General features: G+C 36.8%; 1 pseudogene; it reads right to left on the minus strand.

Moving 5' to 3' along the window:
• Positions 1–5,615: 5,615 nt before the first annotated feature.
• LOC103265490 lies at positions 5,616–6,913 on the minus strand (annotated as a pseudogene).
• Positions 6,914–17,281: the final 10,368 nt, after the last annotated feature.

A 17,281-nucleotide genomic window follows, 5' to 3' on the forward strand; every position in this document is an offset into this window, starting at 1 on the left:
AGTCTCACTGCCCAGGCGGGTCTTGAACCCGCGGGCTCAGGCAATCCACTCACCTCAGCCTCCCAAAGGCGCGGGATTACAGGCTGAGCCACCGAGCCCGGCTTCAAAGGTTATTTCTATTCAAATTTTCCAGTTTATTTTCCAAGCCCTTTCTTATTCATAGCTGTTGTCCCTCCCAACCCTAACTCAGAACCAGGGATACAGTTTAACAATTACAATAACATAATTATATCCACGGAATATTTATTTTTCTTGGATAAAGTCTAAGTTGTATAAATTGTTTCTTTTTGGGGTAATAATAATCAGACTTTACACTCCTCATAAAGTGCTAGGAATTCATGCAATTTACATATTTTAATTTATCTCATTTAAATGGGATTTATTAAATGAGCAATGTATATCCTTCATGTAATCCTCCCCTAAAATTATATATATGAGAGTTGATATTCTATTTGAATGTATCACAAACTTTTGGGAGACACCAAAGATAGGTAAGACAATTTATGAAAGAGAAGTAAATTATACTATGATTCACCCACAAACACACACACACGTACATACAGAGAAATGATTATTGTAGTGACATAATTTGAAAGCCAACTTTTAGTCATACAAAAAAAAATTAATAGACTGCTTCTTCACATGAGTGAGTCAGTTCTATTAATTTGTCCTTTCTTTCCCTCAGATCCAGCACCATAGGAATTCACATCTCTGTTGACAAGTGTTTATACATAAGTCACAAATGCAACATAGATGTGGAATCAGAGCCTTACACTGTTGAGAGAGCTAGTTCCATGACACCAATTACATACGACAAGAGAAGTGCTTTCTGCATGTACCCTCCCATGCACCAAACATCTGGGGCCAGTTCTTTCCCATTCACATAGAAACATTACGCTTGGCCCACAGGATGTTTCCACATTGACCTAAAAGCTCCTATAAAAACCTTACGCAAGTAAAATCATATAAGAACCCATCAAACTCTTCCACATGATATCATTATTTTTTTGGAAAATATTTATATACATTTTATTTATAAAACACTGTTCTGAGAGTTATGATTCTATAAAGATTCCTTTGGAAAAAATGTAATCTCCTGAGAAATGGCAGCTTTCTATGCTAAAAATAAGAGAGAATTCAAAATTATTTCTGAAGAGAGATAAAAGTCTCAGGTTTCTTGCCTTCAGTAGCAGATTTGTTTGAAGGTGGATCAAACCAACTCTGTAGGTCACTCACTGCTTTTGTCGTTGTTGTTGTTGGGATATGAGGGGAAAACTGGTATATGGGGGTGTCAGGAACACTTTTTGGTAGAGAGTTTTTAAATTATTATTGATTGCTACTGAAAGCTATGAAAGCCAAAACTATTCCTTAACAGAAAGTATTCTCAAGATGACCCATACCTGCCTTCTGTAGGAATAGGAGAAAAAGGAAAGGTTTGTGTCAAGATATGTGCCGTTGGTTCCACCAGCAACAAAAAAACGTTGAATTGGAGGAAGTGAAGGAGTTTGAGTGGAGGAGTATAGAGTTCTCTTTTTACACAAAAGCTGACGCTTAGGAGAATTGTACTGGGCTTCCTCCCTGCCCTGTGTTGTTTGGAAAGGCCACTAGAAGTTTAATACACATTCTGTATTGTTCTTGAGACTTTATCCTTCTCCTTGTATGAATTATCAATTTATTTAGATTTCTCCTTTTGGTTCTTTTTTTTTCTCTAAAATCTATTCCCTGTAAAAATACAGTTGTACCTGGTTGACTGTTCATTGGAGGCCTCCAGTTTTAGCTCCTCTGGCATCTTTATAACCTCTGGCATCTTCTTAAGAAGGTTCTAGAACATCAGCTCTCTTTTAACATGATTAAATTTTTAAAGAAATATATTTTTCTTCCAATTAATTAAAATCATACAGCAAAATTGCTTTCCCTTCACTTTCTCTATAGAAGTCATTTAACTGAATAAAACTGCTCCAAACAAGAAAGAGATTGATGCAGTTTTCAGTATTTGCTACCCACTGCCATCACTTCCCAAGAAAACACACAGATATTAGGACTGGGTTCATGTTTTTACACTATTGTAAATGGTATTTGAAATTTCATTTTCTAATTGCTCATTAACTGTTCTGTAGAAACATGATAACATTTGCATTTTTTGGCTTTGTATCTTGCAACCTTGTTAAACTCTTTCACTAGTTATTTTGTATATTTCTTGGGATTTTCTCCTCAAAATACCAGATTGAGACCAAAAAGAGTTTAGCATTTCATTTTTTATATATATGCCTTTTATTTCTTTTTTCTGCTTCATTGCACTGGTTAGAATCCAGTTCAATACTGAATATCCTATAACTGGCAAAAATGTACATCGTTGTATTATTCCTAATCTTGGGGAAAGCCTTCAATATGTGACCATTATGTCAATGTCAGGTTTTCCATATCAGATTGAGGAAGTCAGCTTCTATTCTAGTTTGCTGAGATTTTTTTTTGGTTGTTGTTGCTTTTTAAATCATGGAGTGCTAAATATTATCAATGCTTCTTTGCCATCTGAAATAATATTAAGATTTTTCTTTTTATTTTGTTAATGTGGCGAATTATATTAATTGATTTTTGAATGCTAAATCAATCTTGCTTTTCTGGAATAAATACCAATTGATTACAATTTTTTAAATATAACTGTATTTGATTTCGTCATATTTTGTTAAGAACTTTTGTTTCCATGTTTTTGATGAATGTTTCTTCTCTTGTCTTGTAATATGTTTATCTAGCATTGTTATCAGGTTTATGCTTGTCTCATCCTTCATTCTCTATTTTCTGGATGAGATTGTGTGATATTGTGATTATTTCTTCCTTAAATGTTCGGCCTTCTAATGGGAAGTTTTTAAATTATGAATTTAACATTGTAACAAATATAGATCTGTTCAAACTTTCTTTCTTTTTGTGTCAGTTTTGGTAATTTGTGGCTCTCAAAATATTTACAGGTTTAGCTAAGTTATAAAATTGTTCATATTCCTCTTAACATTCCTTTAATATGTTTAGGATCTATTGAAATATACCCTCTTTCACTGCTAATATTGTACTTTATTCTCTCTCTCTTTCTCTCTCTCTCTCTCTCTCTCTCAATCTCCTTTTTTCCTCTTTCTCTTCTTCTTTCTCTTTTTCTCAGTCCTGATATGGGCTTATTATTTTTAAAAAATTTTTTTCCAAGAAACAGCTCTTGCTTTTGTTGTTGGTTTTTCTATTATTTAATCATTTTTTATTTCATTGATTTTTGCTCTTTTCTTAATAAAGTTCTTCTGCTTACTTTGATTTTAATATATACTTCTTTTTCTAATTTATGAAGTTGATGACTTAGATCGCCGACTTTAAGCTTTTATTCTTTCGGAGTCTAAACCTTTAAAGTTATCTAGGCTCAACTAATGATTGCTTGATCTGCATCCCACAAATTTTAATATGCTGTATTTTCACTATAAATTTTCACTACAATTTAGTCCATGATGCATTCTAAATTCTGTTGGAATTTATGCTTAGGCCCATGGGTTATTTCAGAAAAATGTGTTTCACAATTCCCAAATATCTAAGATTTTCCTGGCATGATTTTATTATTGATTTCTAATTTAATTCTGGTCTGATAAGAAAACATACTTAGGAACATGGAGATCCTTTGGTAACATCATTTGGTTTAACTTTGTGAATGCTCCATTTGTATTTGGAAAGAATGTCATTTTGCAGTTGTTGAGTGTCATGTTTTAAATATGTGGTTTTTTTTGGTTTATAATGCTGCGGAAGTCTTTCACATCATTTCTAAATTTTGTCTATTTGTTATATCATCATCTGAAAGAGGAGGACTAAGTTCTTCAACTATAATTGTTGGTTTGCTCATTCCTACCTTTCTTTTTTTTTAAATTATATTTATTTCTTATAGAGTTGTGTGGTACAGGGGAAGATTTACTACAGAAGTAAGCTGCGGGCAGGTAAAGTTTGAACTTGAAGGTGACCCATTCCTACCTTTCTTATCACAGTCTTTTTTTCATGTGTTTTGAATCTCTGTTAAGTGCATATTTTAAGATTTTTATATCTTCATGATATAATAATAAATCGACCTTTTTATCATTAAAAAATAATCCTTATCACTGGAATTTACATAATATTTCTCTATTTTATTATTCTTGAATATTATTAAACATTTCTTTATTTTGTTATTTCTGCCATTTATGAAATATTTCTATTTTTATGACATTTTTATGTATAACATATCATATTATGTAGGCACTGTAATATTTTTATGATTGGTGTTCCTTTTCTATCCATGTTAATATTGTCTATCTTAATATTAAATCATTCCTCTTATAAATAGCATTGAGTTGGAGTTGGGTTTTGCTTTTTTTTAATCCAGTTTTACTTTCTGTGTCTTCATATTGCTATTACATTTACATTTAATGTAATTATTGATGTTTATGTTTAAGTCTTCCATCTTACTATTTGTTTTTCATTTATCTCGTCTTTCTTAAGTTCTCTTGTTTCTTCTTCCTACCTTCTACCCTCATTTATTTTTATTATTCCTTTTAATATCCTGTTGGATTTTTAGCTATACATTTTTTTCTTTTTTTCAAACTTATGTAATGATTCTTCTAGTAATTATAATACATATCTTCAACTTACCATAATGTATTTTCAAATAATAGCATATGCCTTCTTGAACAATGTAAGATAATTCCTTAATTCATGTGGGAAAATCTTAAAATTGTGTAATTTTATTGAGTCCCCTGTTGATACACTCTTATTATCATATATATCAATGTTTTACTTCTATGTGTTATAAACCTTATACTACATTGTTATTGTTTCTACTTTAACAATCAATACTTTCTTTTTTTAATGCTTGAATGCCAAGTGTCTTCTGTACTTTGTTTTATTAACATCATAGTCTTTGCATCAAGATACATAGCAATGATAGCAGGTTTATTTTTAAAGCTTAGTATTAAATATTAAATATCTTCCCCCATTTTAATTTTACATTACTCTGCCAAGAAAAAAAAATTAAAACTCAAGTTATCTGAAGCCTGAACACACTTCCATGATTAGCCGGGCTATGTAAAAGTTAGTGGTTTTATTCTTCCTTCTGCGTAAGCAGATCCAGGCCCTAGAAAGATGGGACCAGGTTATACAATTGTTTTTGAAAAGTGTGCTACAAAAATGGATGACCTGTTATAAGCCAGGATACAAAGTAAGGATGGGGTTAAAAGAAGGACATTTTCTTTCTGAAAAAAGACAGAATTTCTGGAGTCCCAGTTCATAATTTTTTCCCAAAATGGTCGGAGGAGAAGGTAAAATCTCAACATGGGTTTCAAAGTACTGTCTCTGTGAGGGGCTGGTAGTTGCCTTGTGAAGAGGGTGATCGCTATGGAGGGGGGATGGCTAAGTTTGACCATCACCCCTTTCCCAGCTAGGGAATGGAAATGGAAAGTTTATTGCCCAGTGGGTGAAATTGGGCTGATGCTTGGTTGGTACTGAATTCTATAAGTGGTTTCTTCTAGAAACAGACAACTCAGACTCTTTCTCTCACTTCAGCAAAGAAGTTATTTTTAAATGCCCTTGGGAAGTTCCTCCTCCACCCCTCAGGTTGGAAAGGCTCAGAGAAGGGAGTCATCAGTACAACAACCTTTTAGACCATATCAGAATTCCTGAAGGTTGGAGACCCCATAGAAGTGAACAAAGGCTGCTGCCACCACGTGGAAAATCTGATGAGACTGGAACCATATGTCAAATTTCCCAGGAAAGATGCACTCAGGAATTCGAGCAGCATAAAGGCCAGCTCTGGTGATGTACATCACAGCCATGAGGAAGAACCAGTCCATCTGGCCTACCGTGACAGGCTTGACAAAGCCCTCAGCGATAGTAAAGTGCATGGTGGGCACAACACCACTCAAGCCAAGTCCCAGGAACACTCCTGCTCTTGTCTGTCGGTGCTTAGGAGTGGCAAACCGGTCCCACTGTGCCACAATGATGGCCGAAATGCCCAGGATACAGACGATGGAGAGATAGATGAGCCATGGCTATTGTGAGCAGTAGAAGGAGTAACAGAGCCAGGGGACAAAGCTCCCCATAATCAGTAGAGCAATCCCTGAATAGTCCAGTTTGGAAAAAGTCCGAGAGACTTTCTCTGAATGACAATAGATGGTGTGGAAGAGCCAGGAGAAGCTGAGGCAGAGCACTACACCCAAAAAACATCCCCAAAACCACCTTCTCCTGGAGAGAGGCCATGAAGTACATACTTGGTCTGAGCATGGTCAAGATTCCCAAAAAGAGAAACAGCACAAAACCAAGCAGATGAGTTCAAATAGTGCCAGTTTCTGTACGGATGGGGAAGATACCCTTGAAGCAAGCCCTACAGGAGGGCATGGGCGGTCTATGGCCAAGTAACAGACAGTCATTGTCCTTCAGTCAGTCAGGGAGAACATCATATGGGATGACCCTCCAGCGTCCTTCCCAGACCTTGTACACAAACTCCTCCATCTTCTCCACGGCATGGTGGGCTTGCAGGGGAAGCGTCAGGACCGTACCTCCTCCTCTTCTTCCTGGGGCACTGGGCATGTTTGTTCTTCAGCTTTGGTTGGGTTGGCGATTACCCGTTTGCCCTTCTCTTCCAGCAGGGGTCCCGGTCCAGCCAGTTCCACCGTGTCAGTTTCCTTGCTACTGGCAGGAGCCCCATTGCCCTGTGCCACCACAGATCCTTTGTGGGAAGACATCTGGCTGGTACTTCAATACCCTGCAGCTTCAGCTTGGGGAAAGGTTGGGGTCCCTAAGCCCCAGGGGGCAGAGATCGCCCTGGGATGGTAGACAAGCCAAGCGGGCAGGCTCTGCTGGGGGCCGCGGTCCCCCGCGCTACATCCCGCGGCGCTGGAGGCGGCCTGCGGCCGAGCGGCCCCGGATCCTCAGCCACAATCAATAGTCTTTTAAAGCTATGAGCCGGGCTCGGTGGCTCAGCCTGTGATCCCGCGCCTTTGAGAGGCTGAGGTGAGGGGATTGCCTGAGCCCGCGGGTTCGAGACCCGCCTGAGCAGCGAGACCTCTTCGCTACAATAAATCAAAAAAAAAAAAAATCAGCCGGGCATCGTAGCGCACGCCTGTAATTCCGGCTACTCGGAAGGCTGAGGCGGAAGGATCGCCGGAGTCCAGCAGGCGAGGCTGCGGTGGCCGGGAGCGGCCACTGCACTCCAGTCTGGGCGACAGAGTGAGACTCCGACTCAAAAAAAAAAGATATGACAAAAATGAAAATAATCAGGTTATTTTATATTTGCCCCAGTCTTTACCATTTCCTGAGGCCTTTTATTTATTCCTGTAATTATGGGCTTTCATTTCACATCATTTCCTTTCATTCTGAAAAACCATTTTTTAAGCATTTCTCATCGTGCACACCTATTTGTGACTAATTAATTCAAGTTTTGTCTGTCTGAAAGTATTTTCATTCCATTCTAAATTATTGAAAAATATTCTTGTTGCATATGGAATTCCCTAATTTTTCCTTTCTGCTCTTTAAACTAGTCTTCTGGTCTCACTTTTGTGTGATGTACAGTTGGCCATTTTTCCTATTGTTGTTCTCCTATATGGACATTATGTCTTTTTCTCTGGTTGCTTTAAATTTTTCTTTTTGCTTTTGGTTTCAAAAATTTGATTATAATGCGCCTCAATGTGATTTTCTGTGTTTGTTTATTGCTTAAGATTTACTGAATTTCTTAGATCACAGAATTTGGGGGCTTTCTTTGAATTTGGGCAACTTTTGGTCATTATTTCTTCAAATAATTTTTTCATTTAATTTGTACTTTCTTGTCTTTTCAGAACTCCAATGCCCCACACATTAAGCCACTTTATAAAATCGTGCATGGCCTCTGTTTGTTACATAAAGTCTTGTTGTTCTCTTCAATGCAGTTTGTATAATTTCTATTGCCCTGTTGTGACAGTTATCAATTTCTTGGCTCCCAGATTCAAATTTACCTTTCAATGACTGCTTTGTAAAAGTGGATGGAAGTTCTGTAAGTTCTTTACACTGAGTATAATGTTAAGCTTCTCAGCAGAAGGTGGTAAAGAGACATTTAGAAGAAAGGGGGCTTCTCCTTTTGGTCTAACTGCTGCACAGTTGGCCAGTGGTACAGATGTGTGGCCATCTGGTGGTGCTATGACCTAACCGTGTACCCGAAGTATGCAATCTCTCAGTGACCTTGCAACCTTGGCTCAGGCTGGTGACCACCTTTTCATACCCCTTCCAACATGCTCCAAAACTTCTGACTATAGCATAAATAGATTTTTTTCTGTGTGCCTGCCTCTCTATCCCTTTTCCACCCTAAAGGTTTTTTATCTTCTGTGGACTTCTCAATACAGATATTGCACTCAAGTTCACTCACCTGCGGCAGCATCTCAATTTTCTCTGTGCACTGGCTCACTGCTGCATCTCACCTATTCCCTGGAGGTATGTTGCCCACCGCCTCCCAATACAGACACCTGATTTACTCTGAGCACCTTCTCACCAGCTGTTGGTTACCTATGTCTCTTATGATTGCTTCCTTGTTGCTTATTGACTGTGAATTTAGCTTTGGCCTGAGAAACCTAGAACATTTTTCTGCTATCTGCTCTTTACCTTTTCCACAAAGGTCTAAACATCAGCCTTCAGGAGGGCTCTACATCCAAGCCTGTGATTCTTTGTTTATCTTCTCTCAGTCCTAGGTTACCCTACATAATTATTTGACATCTTATAGTCTGTCATTGCTTAATCTGTCACATTTATCGTCTATTTAAATCACCATGTGATTCCTGTCTCTTTACTGACTGATACACCTGTTATCAAATTCACTAGTGTTCAATTTGCTGTTAAATCCAAGCACAACCTTTATTTTTTTATTTTGTATTTTTGTGTTTTTGTTTTTGTTTTGAGTTGTAGTCTCACTCTCTTGCCCAATCTGGAGTGCTGTGGCACACTCATGGCCACCACAGAGACCTGCTGGGCTCAGGCGATCCTTCTGCCTCAGCCTTCCAAGTAGCTGGAACTACAGGCACACGCCACCATGCCCGGCTAATTTTTTTATTTATTGTAGAGATAAAGTCTCACCAAGTTGCCCAGGCTGGTCTTGAATCCCGGGGCTGAGGCAATCTTCTTACCTCAGCCGCCCAAAGTGCTGGGATTATAGGTGTGAGCCACCAAGCCCGGCCTATTTTTTATTTTGAAATGCTAAGATTTTAGTTGTCATTATTTTTATTTCTTGGTTGAAATTTTCTGTTTGTATACTTCTTGTGTCCATTTTTTCCCTTATTTCTTTATTACTGTTTCTTTATATAGCATCTAGAAATTTTAAGTTATATGTGAAATATTATTGATGCTACATATTTGAGCTTCTACATTATATGTTCTGTCTTTAAAGAATGTTCTGGCAAACTTTATCTTGTTGATACTTGGTTGGAAGCTTTAATATGTTGTATCTAGGGTTAACAGAGTCCAACTTTTGAGTTATAGCTTTCTAAGGATGTCAATCTCCACTCTGGCTACTTGGAAGCGTATGTTACCCAGCATTGCACAAACTCTATCGTTTTTTTCTTCTGTTCATAGCCCCCAAGTAGTTGTGTCCTACTAAACATCATTATTCTGCAACATGCTACACAATTCAGTATTTGACCAAAGATTTGAGAGATTCCATAAAGTTTTCTTGGGCTCCTTCTGCATAGCTTCCTTCTCTCTAGGAACTTGCTCTCAACAGCCACCACATCTGTATCAATACCATTCCCTGCTTCCTCCACCCAGAGAGCCTATTACTCTCTGTTTGGGCTCACTTTCCTGTGCTGGGATTGAAAAGAGCCCCTAGAAGAAAAGCTGAAGTCAATGTAGAACACACCTCATGCATTTTCATTCTTTCAAAGATCACAATCCTGCTCTACCTGAAAACAATTGTTTCATACATGCTGTTTAGTTTTATAGGATTTTTTTTAAAACAGAAGGTAAGTCCTACTCCATTATTTTAATAGAGTTGGAATTTGAAGTAATTGTTTTATTTTAAAATGAGTTTGTGTGTATGTGTTTTAGATTTTATATTGCAAAATAAAATGTACATGTTGTATTTGTAAAAACAAACAGAAAAGCACAAAAGACAAAGGCATCTGCAATTCCAACATTTAGCGTTAATCACTGCTAACATTTTTATTTCTGACTTTTCAATATATATACACACACAAGTATATATAAGTAAAATTCTATTCATATGATGTTATATAAGCTTATGGGTTTTTTAAATTAAATTTTTTATGTTTATGGATTTAGTGTGAGTGCAGTTGTGTAACATGGTTATATTGTGTAAAATCTGAGATTTTGGTGTACCCATCACCTGATTAGTGCACATTGTATCCAATAGGCATTATTTCATCCCTCACTTCCTCCCTCCTTCCCACCCTTTGTAGTCTCCAGTGTCTATTATTCCACTCTGTATGTTCATGTGTGCCCATTGGTTAACTCCCAGTTATAAGTGAAAACATGTTTTTTAAATTTTCTGTTTCTGAGTCATTTCACTAGTTCCTCTGGCTCCATCCACGTTGTTGCTAATGACATAATTTCATTCTTTTATATGGTTGAGTAGTATTCCATGCCATGTGGATAGATATAGATATAGATATAAAAATAGAGATAAATAGATATAGATATAGATACAGATATACTACACTTTTAAATTCAGTCATCCATTGATGGATGCTTAGGTTGAATCCATGACTTTGTCATTGTGAATAGTGTTGCAATAAACATAGAGTGTAGGTGCCTTTTTAATATAATGATTTCTTTTCCACTGGGTAGATATCCAGTAGTGGGATTGCTGGATCAATGGATAGTTCTATTTTTAGTTGCTTGAGAAATATCCACTCTGTTCTCCATAGAGGCTGTACTAATTTACATTTCCATCAACAGTGTATAAGCATTCCCCTTTCCCTGCATCCTTGCCAACATCTGTTGTTTTTTGACTTTTTAATAATAGCCATTCTTACTGGAGTAAGATGATATTTCATTGTGGTTTTGATGTGCTCTTCTCTGATGACCAGTGATGTTGAACGTTTCTTCACATGTTTATTGGCTGTTTACGTCTCTTCTTTTGAAAAATGTCTGTTCAGGTTCTTGTTCACTTTTTTAATGGGGTTAGCTTTTTTCCTTGCTGAATTGTTTGAGTTTCTTGTAGATTTTGGATATTAGCCCTTTGCTGAATAAATTGCTTACAAAATGCTCTCCCATTCTGTAGATTGTTTACTCTGAGACTATTATTATTATTATTATTATTTGTTCAGAAGATTTTTAATTTAATTAAATCTTGTTTATCTATTTCTGTTTTTGTTGTGTTTTCTTTCAACAATTATTCATAAATTTATTGCTTAGGCCAATGTCCCCAAGAGTTATTACTAGATTTTCTTCTAGAATTTTTATAGTTTTGGGTCTTACATTTAAGTCTTTAATACACCTTGACTTAATTTTGTACGCGGTGAGACATGAGTGTCCAGTTTGATTCTTCTGCATATGGCATTCCAATTGTCCAAGCACCATTTATTGAATAGGATTGTCTTTTTTCAAGTGTATATTTTTATTGACTTTGCTAAAGATCTTTGGTTGTTGGTATGTGGCTTTATTTCTGGATTCTCCATGCTGTTCCATTGATCTATGTGATTTATGCCTTGTAGTATAATTTGAAGTCAGGTAATGTGATACATCCAGATTCATTAATTTTACTTAGGATTGCTTTGGCTATTCAGGCTATTTTTTGGTTCCATATGAGTTTTAGGATTGTTTTTCTCATTCTGTGAAGAATGACATTGGTAGTTTGACAGGAATTGTATTTGATCTGTAGATTTTGGGGGGCAGTATGATAATTTTAACAATATTGATACTTCTAACTCATGAGTATGGGATGTTTTTCTATTTGTTTATGTCATCTGTGATTTCTTTCATCAGTGTTTTTGTAGTTCTCTTTGTAGAGTTCTTTCACCTGCTTGGTTAAATGTATTCCTAGGTATTTTTGTTATTGAAGCAATTGTAAATGGAATTGAGTTCTTGATTTGCTTGATGAGTACTGATGCATAGAAATGCTACTGATTTTTACATTGATTTTGTATCCTGAAACTTTGCTGAAGTCATTTATCAAATCTGGGAGTCTTATGGAGGAATCTCTAGGGTTTTCTGGGTATAAGATTGTATCATCAGTGAACAGAGATAATTTGACTTCCACTTTTTCCTGTTTGAATGCCTTTTATTTCTTTATCTTGCCTGCTTGCTCTACCTAGCACTTCCAGTACTATGTTGACTAGGAGTGGTGACAGTGGACATCCACTCCAATTTTATTATGAACACTTTTCCATGTGTCCATAATAAGCTAAGATAGCACAATTTTTAGATTATTATTTCTGAAATGTGAACACTACCAATAGAATTATAAATGGCTCAATATCAGAAAAAAAAACTCTGAAGTTTTTCTTCAAGTTTTAAAAGAAATAATTTCCAATGAATTAATCTATAATTTACATATTCCTATTTTATTTGTTTTTCTTTTAGTCAGAGGTAGTATTTTCTATAAGTTTTAAACTCTAAGTGCATTTAGAAAATTAAGCTAAAGATATTATAATTGAGTAATTTCTGATGTCATATTGATAAAACTGCAAAGGTTTATAGCACACAGTTTAACCTATCAAACAACCCGGTTTGGGTTCATTGCCTAAGTTACCATAGTTTCTTCCAATATCGTAAAAAACGTGCAATATAACAGAAGCTTTAAAGAGAGGATGCTGTCCTCAATTCAAAAGTAATAAAAGGTCAATTTGTTTCATGGAGGTCTGCTTCAAAAAGATCTTTAAAGAGACTTAAAAATATCAGCTTTCTCCCTTTCTCTTTCTTTTCCTCTTTCTTGAATCCATACACACACAGACTTAGATGCTAAAATCTCAACAAATAGGTTTTTACCCAAGTAGAAGAGTGCTGATGCTTCACTGTGCAAAAGCCACCTCTGAACTAATTTCACAGGCAAGACCACAGCTGCTGTTCACCCACCTTTGAATTGGCTCAATATATCCTGTCTATTTGGGTGGATGTTATTGACTTGCCTCATTTGTCTGTGCTAACAGGATCTTTTTGGAGAAAGGAATAGAAGAAGTGGGCATGGAGAAAAAGAAGCAAAATAAAAATAATAACTTGAAATTATTACACAGATCCAACAGGCATTCCCATGTTGTCTCACTTTTGATTAGACTATTGTGTTACCATGCATCTGTATGGGTTCCCTTCTTCATAAGTTACTTATTACCTTAAAGAAGAAATTCAGTTTTGCTCATACAGGCACACCCAATTTTTCTTCCCCTTAGCTAGGGTAATTTTACTTTTTGTTAGGAACTTTCTACCCATTCAATTTTTATTAACGGTAGTTTTGTTCCTGAGCATTCTTTCATGTAAGGACTACATAGTGCATCATTTAATTTTGCTTTGCACAAAGAAAATATTAACTCAAATTAATTTAAATGGCATAATGCATCATCCAAGTTTAAGGAAGTCTCCATTGACTCAGGCAAAAGACCTATATTTTTGTAGTGAAGATTAAATTTGCCAGAGATTACTGTCTGTTCAATCATAAATCAGATTATGGCAGGGACAGGCTATCAGATCCATGACATCATGCTAATTCCCATTTTAAGCTATGACTGAAACTCAGTACTTTAAAACATATTCTATGAGCTCTAATTAATTCTTGGAACAGAATAAAAATGTAATGAATCATTTTCTTATGCTTTCTTTTTTCCAAACCTGATATAAATGTTTTTGTAATACAGTTACTTGCACATGCACACATACACACTAAAAAAAACAATCTACCTCTCCTAGACATTAGTTAGAATGACTTGACCTTTAAGATATATATGACATTGATTAAATCCTATGTACATGAAATTGGTTAAATGTTATCTTTTATAATTTGTGAATAAAAGTCTGTGTATTTCCTAAGAATTCTGCAAATTCCTAGAAAAGCAAGGACTTTATAATCACCTATTTTCCAAAATTAGTCCCATTTGACCATTTTCTGTTTCTATGGAAGTCACACATCAGATCTCAGCTTGATTCTTCCTTTCTAAAAGTTGGAGACCCACACATGGAAGTCATTCATCAGATCTCAGCTTGATTCTTCCTTTCTAAAAGTTGGAGACCCCAGAGCTCCCCTCCCAACATCTTCTCTCCTCTGCTTTCACACATTCGATGGTGACCTTATCTAGTACACGTCCTTAAATATCATCAATGTGCTCATACATTGGTTTTGTATGTGGTTTTGTATGCAGCTATAACGAATTGTCACAAACTTGGTGGCTTGAAGCAACAGAAGTTTCTTCTCTAACAGTTCTGGAGCCCAGAAGTCAGCATCACTGGGCTGAAATCAAGGTCTCAACAGAGCTGCACTCTCTAGGGAACACTACAGAAGAAGATTTCGTTTCCTTTTTTAGCCTCTAGGGTTTGTTGGCATTCCTTGGCTTGTGGCTGCATCACTCCAAGCTTTTTGCCTCTGTGGTCATGTTGATCCTTCCCTTCTGTGTGTGAGAATCTCCCTTTGCCTCTTACAAGGACACTTGCGAAGGCATCTAGAGCCCACCAAGAGAACCGAGAAAAATCTCTCTATCACAAAATTCTTAATTTAACCACATCTGGAGATTCCTTTTCCTTAGAAGCCTCCAGAGTTGAAGACCTGCTACATTGGGAGGGGGCATTTTCAGTTACCAGAGCTGATAACTCAAAAATACCTGTATACAATCCCATGTCTCAACACTCAAATTAGAATAAAGCCATAGTCCTGCAGGTCTCTGGGGACACCCCTCTGACCTCATTTCCTACTATCCTATCACACATTCCCTGGGTCCAGGCGGGCTGGTTTCTCTAGTGTTCTATTCTCAGGGGCTTAGAACTTGCTGCTTCACCCATTCAGGTCTCTGAACAAATGCCCCCTCCCCTGAGAAGTTGTCACTAATCACATTCTTTTCCACTCTGTCTCCCTCTCTGTCTCTCTCTCCTTCCCTCCTTTTCTCCTCCCTCAACCTCTCTCTTTTCTCGCCCATTTCCCATGCCTCTCCTGTTTACAGGAAACACACTTTCATCTCAAAGAGGAAACCTCAATATACAGTGAGCATTCACAAGACACAAAATATGCAGAAAAAGTTTGTGGTCATGATCAGGACAAGAGGTTATAGTTATTTCTGACTAATTAAAACTCTAATTCTCATTTAACGTTTTATGCTGAAATGAAAGTAAAATACAAATTACAAAAACAAGCCACAGGTAATCACTTATAAGAAGTGATATACATCTCTCTGTTCTCTTAAAAAAAAATGTTTGCATTGAAAAAGTCATCCCTAGACACGACTGAAGTAAATGTGCTTTAGGTATCCCATCTCACCCATTTCTGAGTTTTCTTACTTCATCTCTTCCTCCATATCCCAAATCTCCTCCTAAAAAAAAAATCCCTCCTAATCAGATATCAATTTCGTATCAATTTCTTAAACAAACAAACAAGAAACATACAGAAAACAGCAGGACCGTATACATAATTCATGGGACATGGCGCAAAATGAGTATGTGAAGCCCTTTGTTAAAAGTCTTGTGGTGGGGGCCATTACTTTTACTAAGCTCTGGCCAGGTCATGTGTTCATTGAGCTATGGCCACCATGACTTTCCCTAAGCTTTGGTCTCCTCTTCTACCTTGGGGAGGTGAATCTTCTCTCTTTCTAATCTACTTTCTAAATAAACTGTATTTTCCAATCTAAACAAAAAAAGTCTTCTGGTGAGAAACTGCCAGGGGAGGGTGCAGAGGGTGGGGTGGGGGTGCACACTTCATCAATAAATATACCTAATCTCAAACCAGATGATATGGGGATGAAAGTAAGGCCCAAACTTTAACTGTACAATGACCATTTGTATATCTAATCCTGAATTGTACCCCACACCTTTAAAATAAAAATAAAAAGTCTTGTGACTTTCAAGATGGTAATAGCAGAGCAGTAAACCAACTGCACTGACAAGAGCCTTAAGAGCAGGGTCGCGTGGAACTGTGCAGGTCACACACCCATGAAGTCAGCCTGGACAACAACATGCTATTTCAAGAAGATTCCTTCATATTACTGTTTTTTGCTATTTTGTGTTTTCTTGACCTTTTATTTTGAAATAATTCTAGATTCATTAGAAATAGCAAAAATAGGACAGAAAGGTCTCCCTATAATCTTCTCCCTATTTGTTTTTTAATAGGATTTTTTTTATCAATATTTTTTATTATGATATTGTGGGGTACAGTTAAGGGTTAGGTATATAAATATGCTTCGTACAGGCACCCTTGTTGATAAGAGGTATCTCCCCATCCCCAGACAGATATTTACTACCATTAATCTCATCTCCCTTCCCCTGCCCCCCATAGTTTCCCACCACTGTCAGTAATTTTCTTATAGTATTACATTGGATGTTCAAGGTCCACTATAGAGTGAGAACATGTAACACTCAGATCTGTGAGAGGTCACTCAGTATTATAGACTCTAGTTCCATTCAGGTTGCTGCGAAATTCATGATTTTGTTCTTTTTTATCGCTGCATAGTATTCCATCATGTATATGTACCAAATTTTTTAATCCAGGCCTCTTTTGATGGGCAGCATGGTTGCTTCCAGGTTCTTGCTATTGTGAAAAATGTTGCGATAAACATACGTGTGCAGGTATCTTTTCTATAGAGTGATTTGAGTTCTTCAGGGTATATTCCCAGTAGGGGGATTGCAGGGTCATATGGGAGGTCAATATTTAGAGCTTTTAGGAATCACCATACTGTTTTTCACAGAGGTTGCACTAGTTTGCACTCCCACCAACAGTGTAGAAGTGTTCTCTTTTCACCACACCCTCTCCGGCAACTGTTATTTTTTGAGTTATTGATAATTGCCATTCTGATGGAATCTCAGTGTAGTTTTGATTTGCATCTCCCTGATGATTAGTGAGGTTGAACATTTCTTCATGTGTCTGTTGGCAGCTCGGATGTCTTTCTTTGAGAAGTGTCTGTTCATATCTTTTGCCCTTTTTATAATGGGGTTGTTTGTTTTTTTCTTTTCAGCACGTTTGAGTTCCTTGTAGATCCAAGATGTTAAGCCTTTGTCAGACCTGGAGTTGGCAAATACTTTTTCCCAGTCTGTAGGCTGTCTCCCTGCTCTCTTGATGGTTTCTTTGACTTTGCAGAAGCTTGTCAGTTTAATGAGGTCCCACTTGTCTATCTATCTCTTATGGCCTGTG

Source organism: Carlito syrichta, unplaced genomic scaffold (genome assembly GCF_000164805.1).
Source record: "Carlito syrichta isolate Samal-C Ts95f unplaced genomic scaffold, Tarsius_syrichta-2.0.1 Scaffold306600, whole genome shotgun sequence".
NCBI lineage: Eukaryota > Metazoa > Chordata > Mammalia > Primates > Tarsiidae > Carlito > Carlito syrichta.